The following is a 14,167-nucleotide window of genomic DNA, read 5'->3' on the forward strand; positions in this document are numbered from 1 at the left end:
ATTGCGCAATTTCTGGAGGGAAGGAAGAGCCTTCACCTCTGAAAATGCACAGTGCTAGACGGGCAAGGCATGGTCCGAGCCAAGGCAGCCCAGTCCAACTGATGGGCGACTGAAAACATGAGAAATCTGAATATATGGTGACATGAGTGAAAACCAGAGTGAATGATCATTCATGCAAACAGCAAGTGCAGGATTCAGAAAATGGGAAATCATGCATGTGTGTGAAGCGAGTCGCTGCAATGGCGATCGTCCGTGCAAAAAAGTGTCATGCATGTGACAGCAATGAGATGCAAACAAAAACTGAAACGGTGCTAGTACAAGCTAGTATGCATGCAAATGACAAGAAGCGCTCACTGAAATCAAGCAGACAACACTCACACAAAGCAAAACACAAAAAATGACAGAAACGCGGCGCAAGTCATGAGCAACGGGCTTACCCCAAGACAACTGAGCTAAATGTGCCGATGACTCCTAGATGCAATGTGGGATGCCAGAGCTGCAAGGTCGATGTGAGGAATGAGCTCTACAACATCCATTTGATGAGTTTTGATAAGGTCGAGGTTGTGACACGTGTGCCACAAATCTAGGAAAAGCGACACTTAGCGGGAGGTTTTTGAGATGATCCTTGCGTGTAACCTCCAGCTACTAAAAATAGATCCCTGAATCAAGGGATGCCTTTGCATGCTACCTTGGGAGGAGCAGCGCATGCATCCAAATCAGTTTTGCTCGGTCTCAAAGGGAACCGGTGAACTCAACTGCACATGCAACAGTCTGCTCAGCTAGGAGGAAAAAATGTGCATTTCTAGGAGGGATGTAGGCTAGCTTCCCAGAGGGATTGCGCAATTTCTTGGCAGAGCAGCTGACTGCTACCCAGAATTGCGCAATTTATGAGCTAAGCAATCTTGCTGGGAGGAATTGCGCAATTTTTCCAGTGAACAGTGACAGGAATATTTGCGCCAATTATGGATCCTAGCAGGCTGCCAGACAAAATTGCGCAATTTCTAGAGGGAAGGATGGTTCCCCTCCAGAATTGCTCAATTTCTTGAGGGAGCTGCTTAGCCTGCAGCTAGACCAAGTCTGGTGAAACAACTTGTGAGGGGGATGCCACAAGTTTTGATGGACAGGCTGTCATTCTGCAAGAAAATCACTTAAGCTTTTGTACTTGATAAGGAAATACATGCTGCTATGAAAGGTTGGTAGGGAGGCTCCAAAACGAAGCTAAGGAAAAATTTTGGAGGGTGGCTGTAGCCACTACAACACTTGGTGACACGCTGGTAGAACTCCAGCTCTCTGAATGAACCTTGTTCATGAAAAGAAAGTCTAACACCTCCAAAAGTATTGTCCATTTCTTAGTTCGTCTTGGTTTCCACACTTGCTTCCAATCTCTTAGTCGATTGACACACATTCCAAGCCAAGTCAGCACAGTTGTTTTGATAGGGTTGAGAGGTATATTGGTGCACAAGTAGTATAGTCTTCAAAGTCTCAGTTTCATCTCTGGTGTTGCTCCATTTCCAACAAGCCTGAATAGTACCCCGACAAAGTCACGCAAGAACACAAGCATCGCTCTGCTGCCAGCGAGCCAAGTCAGTACCCTGACGGAGTTACTTGCGTCACCTCTCTGCGTAGGAAGCCTTTCTCTTCTTTCGCCTGATTCATTTTTTATTATTTTTTTCATTGGAAACTTTTCACTTTTTTTTTTTTTTTTCATTTTTCATTTTCATATCTTTCCATAGCACTTATTCATTTCATTGGCGGAAGAGGGATCCTGACTTATTGAGAGACGAATGGGTTGTTCCTTCAGAAAATTAGTTTATGTATACCTCTGACGTGCTTGTTAAGGTTTTCCCCCTCACCTTACTCTACTTGACTGAGCTGAAAAGGATTAACCCAAAAACAATTGACTATAGAAGGTGATACTAGTTAGCGCGTAAGCATTGTGTTTTCACCAAGGTTCACTTCAAACAGTATGTATTTTCCATTGATGTATCATGGACTGAAGACAATAACTTCTTACAAAAGAAAGCGAACAACAACTAACCAAATGTTGATAGTTGTACAAGTCCTCTTGTACTTTACCTAGCTTGTTTCAAGAGTCGTACACGATCCATGCAAAACTAACCTACGAACAATAACAAGCAGACAAACCAAAAATAAAAGCAAGAATCAAAAGCAAATACGGAAACGGAGCAAGAAAACAAAAAAGCAAGTAAACAAACACTCAAAGAAAGAAGCAAACATGCATGCAAGCAAACAATTCAAAAGAAAACACTACTCCTACTCCTAATCTAACAATGCATGGGTCATATCACGTGAAGTGATACTTCCAATGCAGCCACCGGTGCATTGGTTGACCCATGTTGGTGAAGGCACAGTTTGAAAACATCGCAGTTGCACAAACCAGCAAGCATGAAAGATATAACGATGAAGACGGACACACTCCAAGCTTACAAGTAAGCACAGAAAAAAGATGAGTGAAAGCGCATGACATGCACTCTGTGGAGTTTCCATGGTGATGTGCTACACTGCGTGCAAATGTCGAGTGTATGCATTCTCTTGACTGTGACATGCAAGCAAACGTGAGAAAGGTAGACCACTTACGTTGTGCATGTGTTCTTGTTGTGTAAGATTCTTCCAACACATGAACGATGGGATCGTGTAGTTCGAGTGGAGGAAGGGAAATCTGGGTGTTTGGTTGATCTTCAATGCAAAGCAGAGAGTGATGAGGAGCTTTAAGTGTTTCAACAATTTCCTGACCAGAAGGGAAACCAACCTCGGGACAGCGAGGGCCTAACATAACCATCAGCTCGGGTTGAAGTGCCTCGATAGTCTGTAGGGTTTCGACTTCGTTGATAGATAGATCATCGTAGACCAATTTCTTAGACATATTAACAACGATTAAATCAACATCGTGATAATATGGATAAGTAGAGAGATCACGACAACCAAGATCAGAAAAGTCAGGATGTTTGTCGGCATCCTCATGATTTGATGAATCGGGCAGAGGGGTAGATGAGAAGCAAAGATGTTCACCTTCTGCGTTTTCAGAAATGACAGATGACTGATTAGACAGATTTTTGGAGAAATATGTGTCATCTCCGCACTGTGATGACAGACTGATATTCGACGTGTCCTGTGAATGATCGGAAGTAGAAACATCCAGAAATGGGTTTTCACAGGGGAAATCAGCAGTGACATAATCATAAGGGATGTTAGGGTAAAGCAGATGAGGCAAGGCTGGAAGGGAATCATCCTTCACCGCTGGTTCTTCTTTAGATTCCCGCAGACACTCATCATGAATGATGGCACAGGTTGGCTGCACAACACCAACTTCGTCAACAGCTTCATCCTCGTTCACAGCAAGCAAGGAGTCCGGAATGGAAGGACACAAGACAGTACAATCCAGAGGATCAACAGAACGTGAGGACGGAGATTGAGGGAACGAATCCACGTGAAAACCAACAGGATTACAAGCCAAATCTACGCAAATATCAAGAGTGGGTGGGGTGGGATGATGTGAAAATTCAACAGATGTGTGTGCATGATCTCCCACATCACTCTGCGGTGGTGGAGTTGTTTGATAAGGTGAAGGCGGACAGTCACTTATGACAGCCACTGTGTCAACCTGTGATTGCGCAGCTCCATCACCGAAGTGTGCTAAGCGGGGTTTGGATATGTGAAGAAGATACTAAAATCTTCCATAAATAAATTCCCAATCAATTTCATCTTCGGGAAATCGGTATGCAAATTTACAAAAACGTGTGTAAAACTAATCAACGGATTCATCGGGTGCTTTTCATAATTTCATAATTTCTTGATCGAGTGCTTTATGGTTAAAGTGATTAAAAGCATGGTCTATCTCTGTGACCAGATGAGCAAGAGAATGAATAGATTTTTTGTGCAACGTGGCACACCAGTGCATTGGGTGCCCTCAAAGCGTGTAGACAAACAACACGCAAGTCATGTACTCTTCAAAGATTCCATGTCTTTCGCATGAGCCTACAACGCCGACCGCATGCCTAACTAAGGCTACGTGGCCTCCACCATCAAATGTTTTATGTGACAAGTTATCTGAGAGCTTTTCCGAGATAATGAAGTCATTTCCATAAGACATACACTCTGGAAGAGAAACTCTGTAGTTAGTCATGATAGATATGTAGAGATTCAAAATAGATGTGAGGACTAAGCTTTTCATCTGGCCCTCTTTCTAGCGCCAAAATTTTGACAGTGTTGGACCCACCAACATGTAAGGGGATCTCCCTGGTAAGAAGTCCCAATTAGACCTCAGACTGTTTGGTGTAGGAGTCCCAGCAGTGGGTCGTATGGTAATGCCTTGACCGCGATTTCGCACAGAGGCAAGTAAGATGTCTATGTTGGTAGCAAGGGTGTTACAGCTGCAACAAGCCAAGGAAGGTGCATGAGAGGTTCAAGCACACGTGAGTTGAGATGAGTGCACCCCTTGGAAACCTATGATAGCACGAACTTAAGAAGGGAACACACAAGCAAAGATGCATCACAACATGGAAGGCAAGTTAGCTAGCAATCCAAAGTGATGGTTAAACCAACAACACGTTTCAGAAAGATTCATACATACATACACAGAAAAGTCCATACATGCATGCGTAAGCAAACAAATACATATATCATTTAGAGTAAACCAGATAGCATAGAATACAATACAACATATGCATGAAACATGTTGACTCTGTTATATTAATAAGTGTAAGTTCCAGTCATACAATACATCCATGTTTAACCACTAGTTCTGACAACGGAACGTTACAGCCACAACCGTCTGCTCCTCCAAAGAGATGTACTAGCTCTGCGGAGTGGAGAAGCCAAGGCTTGTTACAATATTTTCCAAGCTTTCTCTACAATAGTCCTATCGAAAACTTGGCTGACCAAAAGCCTTTACAATGAGTTATGATGTTCTATTTATAGCAAAGGGTGGGGTGACCCTTGACATTCCCCTTTGTGACAATTCATCTACCCTCATGACTCTTCATCTACTCTATGACTATTATATCTGACTATCTGTTACAAAGTAATTTGTAACCGACCCCGCATTTCCTAATCCTGGACACTGTCGGTCCGTGTTATTGACATCTGCCTTGTGTCATGTTGCAAATTATGTGTCAATGTCTTCCTTATCATCTCAGGAAAAATATCTCAGTTTACTTCTCCTGGCGCAGACCCTTTTTTAATTGTGTTTTTGGGTCGTCGCGAGACAACAGTTGCTCCACCAGCGAAGATGGCCAAGGTTGCACTATCCCCAGCGGAGTCGCCAACTTGTGACACAAGAAAGTTCCCTCTAAGTACAGAGGCAACCCCTCTAGCCCTAGAGTGGGTCTAGTCACAGCAAAGACAATACCAAAGAAAATTTCCTTAGAAAGTTGATGCCACGAAGGCTTACCTTCAAACCATCATTCGATGGAGTTCCTGTTGTGTTGCTCCAACTTTTGTTCTTCTTATCACTTATACCTGAAATCAACATACAGAACACAACCACGAACATAATAGAAGTTGGCGACCACACTGGGGAACGATTTGTTTTTTGTCCCTTGAATTGAGTTTGTTATTGGTTTATTGTCTCCTTTACTTTTGGGATGGATTTTTCATGTTCTGAGTTGTTTTGACTACACCTGGTAGTCTTCCCTCTATCATGAGTGATAGATCTAGCCTTCCCTCAGCTAGTTTTTGAAAATTTTCCTTTGTTTCAGGGCCATCGCAGTTTATTTTGTGACAGTCACAAAGATAGTCGCGCCTGCGCTATCTGCTTAGTTGTGCCTCCTGCTGTTTGACACGATTAAGTCGCCTCACAGTCGCGAAGAGCTCTGAAATCGGCTCGGCGCGATTCACTGGTGTACTTCTACGACGACGTTGCAAGGTTGCTAGTTAGGGTGGTGCGACGTTTTATTGTCGGCGCATGTTGTCGGTTTTATGCTCACAACGATTCCTGTAGGTTTCAATTTTGAGGTTTTTTTTGCTGATTGGCCAGTTTGTCCTATACTTTTGATCTTCCATTCTGCCTCTTTACCGTGTGTCAAATTGTTGATTGCTAGAGTATTTGATTCCGGGTTTTATTCCCTTGAAACTTTTCCTTTTGAACTGTGTGACCTACTTACCTTAAGGTTTCTTGAAACATTAGCTTTTCTTGGGTTACTTGTTCATTTGGATCTTTGGGCTGTGTTTGAAACAATCCCGTGCTTGGTTTGAGGCTCTTCCTTATCGACTATTCTTTCATCTTCCTAATTGGTATGTGACGTTTAGTTATCAAACTTGCAAGTCTTGTTTGTTTGGTTTCCTTCAATCACTTTTGCATAGATCACATTGCTTCCCGATCAGTTGAAAGCTTTCAAGTTTTTGCAAAAAGAAACATATTCTTTGTTTGGAGTCTTTGATTAGTTTCCGAGTGGAATTTTTCTCTTTACTTATTGAATGATTTCAATTGGAAAAGACTTAAAACTAGCATTGTTTTGAGTTTTGCATTTGGTTGCTTGTCATCCATTTGAAAGAACAAACTATTGCACTTATTTTGCATTAGGAAATGAGAACAATCTTTTGCATTAGTAAATTCTTGACATTTAGAAGTTGAAAAGCAAAGGATGTATTTTTCATTTTCTTAATTAGATTGCTTGCAAGTTAGTGAAATATAGCATCATAACTCTTTCCTCTTGATTGGTTTGCTTGTGAGATAATGAAAAGTACCATTCTTGCATTTGCTTGCTTGTTTCTTTGCTTGCTTTGAAATGAACTTCTCACTTTTCTTTAGTTAGTTGTTCATTGAAAAGGAATGGTTTCTTTTCTCATTTAGTTGCATTCTAGGAGTTTTTGAAGATACATTCGGTAGGGCCTTGAAACTGAGATCTAATTCAAGATAAACTGTTAAAATTTATTGAATTAACCTAAGGAAGCATTGAAACTTAATGCTCATATCTAGAGGTCTAGGCTAGAGACATGTTCCAGTGTCTTTAAACCTAGTGGCTGTTGTTTTCACTAAGGTTGGGTGATTCCTCCTTTTGTGATTCGGTAAGTGCTTGTACGAACTTGTGCTCCCTGTACCGTTACATATATGATGGGAGACCCCACTAGGTTGCCATCATGTCATCCCTAGGAAGCCAAGTCGGACGCCTTGCAAACGTGATACACCGAACACAGCATTCGGGGAGATTGTCTGCTCGTACTTCTTGGTTCACCGGGAGGTATTCTACAGTTCACGCTTGTCTAGTAAACCTTCTACCTAGAGTTCTAGAGGAGTCACTTTCGTTCATTTTCGACTCTCTAAAAGTAAAAGGATCATCTGAGCACTTGTCCTTTCGAGCTCGTTTCCAATCAAAAGAGATAGAGTCACTTTTCGTCCTTTTCTCAACTCTTAAAACATGAAAAGACAAAGTTTTATTTCAGTGTTCTAAAATTAACTTCCCACGAAATATTCCTGGTAACAGTTGACTTCCTTAATAATTCTTTAGAGTCGTTTCCAATGGCAACATTTCCGGAGTCTACCAGTCAAGGGTTCCCCTCGGAAAGGAATCCTGGTCTTTTTCCTTCCTTTGGAAACGCTGGTGCTCCTTATATGGCAACGTTGTCCCTCCCTGGGTTAACCATTGGTTTACCTGTCTGGCTATTTTCAACCTCAGTGATCCAGAGTGTCTCAACTCCGGCCCCGTCGTCTCCTTCATTCGAATCACGGCATGATGATTCTAAGGTTGACCCCTCGCCTTCTTTTCCTATTTCTTCACCTTCCTCTTCTACTTCGCCTGGTGAAAGTTTCAAATGTAGTAACCAGGAGGCTAAGGAAAAGAAGAAGAATACGAAGAAGAAGAAGTCAGCTAAGAAAAGGGCCGACAGTGCGGCTGTCACTCCAAATGCACCTCCTATCGGCAAACCTTATGATCCCCACGGAAGGTCAAATTCCCTTGCACGTTGTGTAAGGGTGACCATCTCCTCCGAGACTGTCCTGGCATTCCCAGAGTCTTAGAGGTATGGTCTCAAAATCTGGATCGACCATCCCCATCAACCTCTGGATATCATGTTGATGCTACACTCTTGACTAGCAATGGTAAGAAGAAAGGGAAGATTAGATTCCCCTGTAGGCTATGTGAAGGAGAGCATCTTCTTCACCTTTGTCCTCTTATGGATAAAGCTTCCAAATTTTTGGAAGACCTTATAGCTCCTCAACCCCAACTCCCTATTGGTTATCAAAGGCTTTCTTTTGACCCTCCCTTGATTGGTAAAGAGATTGACTTGGATTCATCTCTTGCTCATCCTGCTCTTCCTGAGCCTAACTCTTTTTTGTCTATTCCCGACCAACCATTGGTCAGAGAGAGTATCGACCTAGTTTCACCGCCAGTTGCTCACTCTGCTCTGGAAGAGCTTAGTGATCATACTGCTCATGTTCTTCTCGTCTCCTCAGAGTCTCATGAATCGAAGAATGACCCTCCCATCCCAGCTATTCAAGGGAGTCCTTCTTCTATTCCTGACGAGCATGGCGGCAATCATATAATTCCCCCACCAATTAGTTTTGTCGTTTCTTTTAATTGGAGTCACTTGACTTCTTTCCACCTCCCATCTTATGTGCCTTTCCAAATTACAGTACAAGCCTATAATATGGTAGTACTTGGCACTCTATTAGATGAAGGTGTGTCTGTTAGCATCATGTCTTCTACTACTTGGCAAGCTTTGGGTTCCCCACAGCTTGTGCCTGTCACCCAGAATCTGTTGGCTTTCAACGGAGGAACCAGTCAACCCTTAGGGATCCTTCCGAAGTTCCCTATTACTTTGGGAGGAAAGACCGTCTATATAGACGTGATGGTCATCCAAGGTTCATTAGATTTCAATCTTCTCCTTGGACGTAACTATATTTATGTCATGGGAGCTCTTGTTTATTCGCTTTCCGTGTGGTTTGTTTTCCGCATGAAGGAAGAATTATGACTATTGATCAATTGTCGTTCATTGGTCTCCAAGCGCCTCCTTTGCAACCATCATCCCCTATCGGCTCTTGTTTGCAATAAGTACCTTCCCCGCCACAAGTCAATTATGTGGCTACTTGTTCCATCTCCGCATCTGCTGATGATCACGCAGATGGTATAGTACATTATGTACTGGAGGCATTGGAACCCGATCTGTCGTTGGTACCAAATGACATGTATTCCTCCCGGAGCGTGGTCCTTCCGTCTAGTGAAGACCTCTTGGGAGCCATGTTCTCGTATGGTCCATGAACAAATATGATGAGGACAGTTATTTTCTTGTGTCAACCTCGTTAAAAAATGAAACTGAGGAGTTATGAGGACAATTCTTTTCTTGTGTCAACCTCGTTAAAAAATGAATCAAGATGTCCGAGAATAGTTTGTTCTTGTGTCAACCTCATTAAAAAATGAATCAAGATGCCCAAGGATAGTTTGTTCTTGTGTCAACCTCGTTACAAAATGAATCAAGATGTCCGAGGATAGTTTGTTCTTGTGTCAACCTCGTTAAAAAATGAATCAAGATGTCTGAAGATAGTTCCTGTTCTTGTGTCAACCGCGTTAAAAAATGAAACAAGGATTCATGAAGAGAGTTTCTTGTTCTTATGTCAACCTCGTTAAAACAATGAAACAAGGGTCCTGAGCATAGTTCCTTATCTTGTGTCAAGCTCGTTAAAAAATGAAACAAGGGTCATGAAGATAGTTCTTTTACTATGTCAACTTCATTTAAAAATGAAACAACTCCCTTTTCCAAATCGAGTCTTTGATTAAGATCTCGTAAAATCCCAGTCGAGTCTTTCCAAGATCTCGCAAGTGAACCTTCGTTCCATTCACCTAGTTGAATGAAATAAAGCTTGTGGGGCATGTACCTCGATTTGAGTCATTATGTCGGGGGCATGCGAACTTATAGCAAGCATATTTTTTAGTTTCAAGCTTTTGTAAACATGAAACCGAATCCAAGCAAAGTTTTCCATGGTTCAAGCTTGTGTAAAAATGAACCCATGACCCAATGTACATCTCGTGATCGCCATTTTTATCAGCTGGTTTACGATAGATGAGCCTTGGTTGTTTCATTCCATCGCCACCATCTCTTTGGCCGATCATATGCTTTCACTTGGTTGTTTGTCCTTTCATGAGGGACCGCAGCGATGAGTGGTTTTATTAGCCAGTCTCTTAACCATTACATGTTTTGAGCAGTTCCACCATTGTCAGAACCAGTTGCAACTCTTTATACCACTCGTTCATCCAGGACGAGTCACCTTTAAGCTCTTTTTTGACTCGTAAAAGATGAAAAGATTGCAGAGTATTTTTCCCTTTTTGACTCGTTAAAGAGAATAAAAATGGGAGTCTGCTTTCAGCTCTTTTCCAACCCTTTAAAAACAAAAAGATGGTAGAGCCCTTGTTGTTTCGAACTCGTTAATAGATGTGAAATGTCATGCGCCCAGTATAAATTTACCCCTTTTTTGGGTTGGGAGGCACTATTTACGAAAAAGGTACTCCTTGGCTGAAATGGTCAAGAGGTTCCCTTAGGTATTGTTTTCTACCTTTTCGGATTCGAGGGACAAATTTACGAAAAGGGACCTTTAGAGTTTTCTTTTCTGTGTCTTTTTCAAACTCTCTAAATATCAAAAAGACTGAGTTTTACCTATGTCGGACTCATTAAACCCTGACGACATTAGACTTGTCATTATGACGAGACCGAGCTTCTCCTTCCTAGGGCTCGTTAAACACTGACTAGGTCGGATTTGTCCGAAGGACAAACTTACATTACAAGCATATGTTATACACTTCAATCTTGTGTTTCAAAAATAATTGGAGTACTCGCCAGATTTGGAAAATTTGGAAGTAACCTATTGGTTGTATTAATTACGGCAGCTTGTCACTCTTGAACACCGACACTCTTTCTGCTTGGTGTCAAGGTGGGATATCCTCACTTTATCGTTGGCCTTCCAGGTTTTGGGTCATCCATTTTGCCTCATTCCATCTGATCCCTGTTGCATCATCATGACCTTTGATCCCTTGGTACCAAAATGCTGCCACACTCCGAAGTCGTGTCGTCGATATGTTCAAAACCTTAATCCTTCTGCAGTTTGTGCCCTTACACATCTTCCTCTGAATCTCTGTTTCATCCACATTCATCTTGTTCCTTTGTCTCGCATCGATGATGTGGGAAATATTATGGCCCTCCTTCGACAGATCGCTTCCTGTCGACCTCAGCTCATTATCCGGGAAGTTGATCTAGAGACTCCTTTCTGGTACCTTGGAGCTTGCATGCCTTAATGGCAAGTTCTTCGCATTCGATGATAGGCTTTCATCATTGGCCTTCGATCGAGTGATTTCACGGGTGTTCAACTTCAGATCATTCTTCACACTTCGTGGATTGTACTGGCGGTACCTTGAGAACCATTGACATTACTAGTGGTCTCTCTCGCGCTTGTTAACGGTTTTCATCATTGACCGGTAATCAAGCGATTTTCTAGTATGTTAGACTTCAGCGCATCTATTCACATATTAGATTTTGTACCATTGATCGGGTTGGGATTCAAGACTCTGGGTTTAGATTACACGAGCCCAGGTTGCACAGATTGGTTTATGATTGTACACGACTCTTTTGATTGGATGGCTACGACCATACCTGATTATTTCATATGGTCCTTTTGATTGGATGACTGCGACCATACCTGAGTCTTTCATATGGTCCTTTTGATTAGGTGGTTGCGTCCATACCATAGACCATTTATGTTTATCTTATGGATGGCTGCACCCATGCCTTATGCACATATATTTCCTTTCACTATGTACTCATGTATCAGAGATATCAGTTGTACTTGTGTTGCAGGTTCTCCACGATGATGTTTTTGTTTCAGTTATGGCTTCGTAAAGCATTTTACCCCTCCCACTCTCTCGGCCTTCATGCTTTAGGGGGCATCTGTTACACAGTAAATTGTCACCGACCCCACATTCCCTAATCCTAGACAATGTCGGTCTGTGTTATTGACATCTGCCTTGTGTCATATTGCAAATTATGTGTCAATATCTTCCTTATCATCTCAAGAAGAATATCTCAGTTTACTTCTCCTGGAGCGTACCCTTTTTTACTTGTGTTTTTGGGTCGTCGCGGGACAGCAGTTGTTCCACCTGCAAAGATGTCTAAGGTTGCACTATCCCTAGTGAAGTCTTCACTCTGTCTCTGTGTTGCACCAGCAACGAGCTACTTTTGGCAAGTTTTTTAAACAACTCGTCGAAGCTTCAAAGTATAATAACTTCATGGGTGATCCTAGGGTTGGTCATTGGATCAGATGGGTTGGCATCTCTCCTTTGGGATAGTTGTTCCACCTTTTGTGCAACCTCTCAAAGAGAAGCTATTTCTCCCATCTTTTATGGAAGCTCCTCCTATAAATATGTCCTCCATGATTGAGCTTGCTGGCTTTAGAGTCCAAGAATTCAATAGTAAGGGTAGAGAGTTTTTGCTAGAGTGTGGAAGTAGCCTCTCATGTAACTTAGCTTGGGATGGTTTTGAGTGGAGTTAACTTGATTATAAGAATATTCTAACATTAGCCTTTGGGTAGGAGAGAGAGAGTTGTTCATCTTTTGGGACACAGTATACAAGTGAATGCTTGCGGGGACATGCTGACAGGACCCTTCAAGGAGGCTTACGACGTCAAGCCTTGGTTCTAGGTTCTACTTTGATTTATATTAATACAAATCAACAGCTTATTTCCTATATCATATGTCTAAATGCGTAATGATAGCTTGAAGCTCCTTGACTCTTTAAGTAGATAGTTTTTGTCGTACTCTATTATGTTCGTGGTTGTGTTATGTATGTTGATTTCAGGTATAAGTGATTAGAAGAACGAAAGTTGGAGCAACACAACAGGAACTCCATCGAACAACGGTTTGAAGGTAAGCCTTCGTGGCATCAAATTTCTAAGGAAATTTGCTTTGGTATTGTCTTTGTTGTGACTAGACCCACTCTAGAGCTAGAGGGGTTGCCTCTATCCGTAGAGGGAACTTGCCTGCGTCACACTATCAAAACTTGAACTTTCACTTGACAAGACATTACATTACAATGCACATGTGCCCATGTGAGACAAAATGGCTTGAGCAATCCATGCAAGACATCACTGACACTTGGTCCGTTGTGGTGAGACCAACTCTTTGACATGCTTGTGATGGTGAAGGTGGTGAGCTAATGCCAAGCTTAGTCATCCATGATGGTGTGCATGCACTCCATGGTGACATCTTGCTGAAGCGAACTCTTGCCTTTGTTGCATCTAGGTGCATTGGTATGGCTCCTCCATCCAACTTGTCTGTTAGCATGCGCATGGTCTTCTTGGGTGCGACCGAACCGGCAACACACTGATGCAAAGTGTCTGTGCTGATATTCCGGTGTGTGCTGGTGATCATGCGCATCAACTGTCAACTGCATGTTTAGCTTCAGTGGGACTTGCTTCTTGTCTTTCCCTCGGTGAGTATGCCAAATGGGTTAGATCGCATGCATGTTATTGAATTCCCTTGCATGCAATCAACAACACCACTCACCATGTCTACTCTGTGCTAGCTGTCGAGATGGATCTATCGCTTGTACGGAAGCAATTTCATCTGTCTATGCATGTTGCGCCCCCTGTTGTACTTATTCTTGCTACAACTCATTCTCTCGTCTGTGCAACTATTGTTCTTCCTTGATTTTCTGCTTTGTCACCTGCAACTCCTCTATTCTTTTCTCTGCTCTCGCACGATTGTCTTGTCGCGCCGTCAGCTCATAGCCTCAATCTCCAAAGTTGGTTTCATCACAAGTGGATATGCACGAGCTTGCAACTTTGTTCCGCCTTTGTATTGTCAACAACCTTCCTCTTGCATTCACCACATGCGGGTGTGCTGCCTTCTGCTACTGCTGATGGTACTGCTCGCTATGATGTTAATCGTTGTGATGTTGGTGCCATCTTATCTTGATGTCCTTGTCTACGAACAAATTGATGTCTTCATAGGTAGGCAAGCTCATAGACACTTGCTTGGCTGCAACCCACGTTGTGCTCCCAACGATGTCCTTTGACTCTACTCTCCTGAAGGCCATTTTACTTGTGCTGCTAAGAGGCAGATGAACACCTGCGATACCTGGAGACATGGCAACACTCATGGCAAGCAATCTATCAGTCGAAAACCAAAACGAACTTGAGAACTGACTTCCAACATCCCTATGTGACTGA

Source organism: Pinus tabuliformis, chromosome X (genome assembly GCF_031772625.1).
Source record: "Pinus tabuliformis cultivar Carrire ecotype Pingquan chromosome X, CPIR1, whole genome shotgun sequence".
NCBI lineage: Eukaryota > Viridiplantae > Streptophyta > Pinopsida > Pinales > Pinaceae > Pinus > Pinus tabuliformis.